Source organism: Equus przewalskii, chromosome 12, assembly GCF_037783145.1.
Source record: "Equus przewalskii isolate Varuska chromosome 12, EquPr2, whole genome shotgun sequence".
NCBI classification, from domain to species: domain Eukaryota; kingdom Metazoa; phylum Chordata; class Mammalia; order Perissodactyla; family Equidae; genus Equus; species Equus przewalskii.
This window is the reverse complement of record NC_091842.1, coordinates 10,206,905-10,210,373: the sequence shown is the minus strand read 5'-3', so window position 1 is coordinate 10,210,373 and position 3,469 is coordinate 10,206,905.

Genomic DNA, 3,469 nt, shown 5'->3' with positions numbered 1-3,469 from the left:
CTCGGGGCTCTCGTGGTGGGGGTCAGGGGAGGGAGTAGGTGGGAGTGGCCAAGGACTGGGGCCACCAGCACAGCCTCTGTGCATCCCCATTGCCCCTTCTTTGCGTCCCCCCACCCTGGGGCGGGGCGCTCCTTTCTCCTCCCAGCTGTGGTCCCCACCACACCCCCTGGTCCCACTCCTCCACTCCCCACAGGCGATAGAGCTGATGTGTCTCACCAGCTGTCCTCTCCTCGCAGCCCCCAAGCGGGCTCTTCCTGCAAGTGTCCTGAAAACTGCACAGCCGGGTGGGTTCAGAACCTCGGATCATGTGGCCTGGCCCTGGCAGCGTCCCTTATGCCAACCCCCTCTGCCAAAGCAAGGTCCCCTCTGTCCTCACGTCCCCACCCTCATCCCCATCCATCTCTAGGTACAGGGTAACCTCCAACGTAATTAACGAGGCAGGGGAGGGGCAGGGGCTTCCAGCACCTTCTTAAAACTCATCCAGCCAAGCTTGGAACCTTGCCTGTGAATCCTAGCCTAGGACAGGCCCTGAAGGCCCAGGTCACAGGCAGGCCCCCTGTGCCAGCTGACCAGCCAGGCTCCAGGGCAGGGCCATCTGGGCAGGCTGCATGCTGGGTTCTTTGAGGGATGGTACAGAAAGGCAAAGGGGGTCGAAGGAGCAAGAGGCTGCCCCCTCCCCTCTACTGTGTGGCTTTTGAGGCCATATCCGCCTGTTCTCCTGGCCACAGCCTCGATGGGGACACTGTCCCCCCACAAGCAGCCCACCAGCTCAGCCCCTTGGTGGGGATGCTGCTATCGTGGGGGCCTCATGGGCCTCTTTGCAGAGCTAGGCCCCTCCCCCTGTAGCCCAGGCTTGGGTCCAGGGGTGGCTGAGCCCTGGCGCAGAAAGTGAAGGGAAAGAGAGGTGAGCTCTGACTTGGGGACAAGTCCAAGTCTGGATTGTGATGACACACACGGCCAGCCACCCGACAACAGCCACCACCCTCTCCTGCAGCGGATCCTGGTGTGGGCGTGGCCACTGCGGCCAGAAGTGGGGTTAAAATGAATAAGTGCCTGGCACTGCCCCCACGCTCATGGACCCCTCACCCCAGCTTCTCCTCTCAGGCTCCTACAGCTCAGGGTGCCACATTCTTTTTGAAAGCCACCTGGAAAAGGAGAGGGACAGAAAAGACTCCTGCCTGCTCACAGCACAGGAGGCTGTGAAGGTCACACCTGCCCAGAGATCCTACACCCCCCACCTACCCCCCTGGATTGCCAAGCCTGCTACTCACCTGGGGCCTGGGGCAGGTACCCCAGAGGTCTGAGGGTCTGAGTGGACCCTCAGACAGGCTTGCAGACCAGGGGGCTGGTGTTCGACACAGGACAGGCACCCTGGGCAGCCCTGGCTGGGCCCGGCTCACATGGTACATGCGTCTTTCATCCTCCAGGCCTGTCCCGTGGGAAATCTGGGCCAGTTCCCACCAACCTCCTCTTGGGAAATTCCTCTCAAAGTACAATTTTCAGATATATAAAAAAATGACTTATACAAATATGGAATGAACACGTGTCAGAGATTTATTACCCTTTAAGGAGGAAACGAGTGTTTGGCAAAGCTGGTGTGCAGAGCATTTTGAGAAGCTGGGTATTTGTAAGCATTCTGAGAAAAGAATGCTAGAAGAAGGTTGTGATACTAGATACAAAACTGGAAATGGAGTTTTCTTCTCTATGAGATAGAAACCTACAGGTTAATAGGTAACTTCAGTGTCTGGGCTCTAATGGAATAATATACATCAAATTAAACACGGTCCATTCCCCGAGATTAGGGATTAGCAAGCTTTTTCTGCAAAGGCCCAGGCGTGCAAGTTTTGGTCAAAATTACTATTGTAGCACAAAAGCAGCCACAGACGATGAGTAAACAAATGGACGTGGCTGAGTCCAATAAAACTTTATTTACAAAGCAGGTGGCTTGGGGGCTGGCCCAGTGGCACAGCAGTTAAATTCGCACGTTCCGCTTTGGTGGCCTGGGGTTCGCCAGTTTGATCCCGGGTGTGGACATGGCACCATTTGGCAAGCCATGCTGTGGCAGGCGTCCCACATATAAAGCAGAGGAAGATGGGCACGGATGTGAGCTCAGGGCCAGTCTTCCTCAGCAAAAAGAGGAGGATTGGCAGCAGATGTTAGCTCAGGGCTAATCTTCCTCAAAACAAACAAACAAACAAGAAAACAGGTGGCGGGCTTGGTTTGGTCCACAAGCCCTCACATTTTACGATCTCTGCCCCAGTTAATGAAATAACCCTTGGCCAGGCCTGTTCAACAATGCTCCAGTATGACATTGATAGATTATGCCACACTCTCCCCCTTCACCTTATTTCCAAGGTTGGATAATGGTTCTTGACACCCACATTCTAGCAGCCCCTTTCACAGCAGTGCCAGGCAGGTCTATCTCTCTTAGGAGATGAGAATGGTCCCTTGACCTCCCCTTTGGGCACATCTGCATTGAGCTGCTGAAGATTCTTTGGAGGGCTGACAACTTCTGAGCCCAGGCTTTCATGTCGGTCTGGGAATCAAAGGGCGAGTGAGTGAAGCCCCTGCTGGGTAAGAATCCTCTTCCCACTCTGTCCCTAGCCCAGTTAAGGGTGACCAGCCTCATCACCTCCAGGCCACAGTAATCCTGGCAATCTTTGGCCCAAGCTTTTCCAGGATGACCCAGAAGGGTGGGGGTTACAACCTCGGGGCATCTTTACCCTCCCTGCCTCCTATTCCTTATCAGTTAGAGACCCCCACCCACTTGGGCTGGAGAGTCAGGGTTCTGTGTGGGCCTCCAGCAAATGACATTGCCTCTCCCCAGCGCCCGAGGCTCAAGTAGGAAATGGCCTTTGCCAGGAAGTGGTGGTGGAAGCTCCAAATTTCCTTGGGGGCTCCTCGGCTGCTGCCCAGCCATAGAGGAACAGCTGGAAAGCTGTTAGGGCTCCAGTCGCTAATCTGAGACCCCAGCCCCTGTTGCTTCACAGAGCTCAGGTAGGGCCTTATACTAAGCTATAGCCTGCAAAATAGCAACAAATCAAAACAGGGACTGATACACTTATCCCTCGCAGTGCCTCTCTCACACCTGTGTACACCTGCCTCCTCACCCAACTGTCCTCCTAACAAGAAGCTCAGTAGGCCACAAGCCCACTTGGCAAGCCAGTGACAAGCCAGCCGGGGGTCTTGTAGCAGTCTGCCTGGGCAGGGGGCTTATCCATCCACAACTGTCTGGCCGGCCCCCCCCCCCCACCCCACGCCGGCCACACCTGCCTACTCCCTCATGGCTCCGTTCTCCATTCAGGGGCCTCTTGCTACGTATTCCAGGGCACACTTCCAAAGAGGGATCAAGGGTCCTGGGGAGCAGAGAGAGGCACAGCTCATGGTTCAGGCTTAGCCTGGACGAGCACGTCTCAGGACGAACAAAGCATCCTTCAGCGCTCCGAGCATGCGCCAAAGCGCGCCCAGG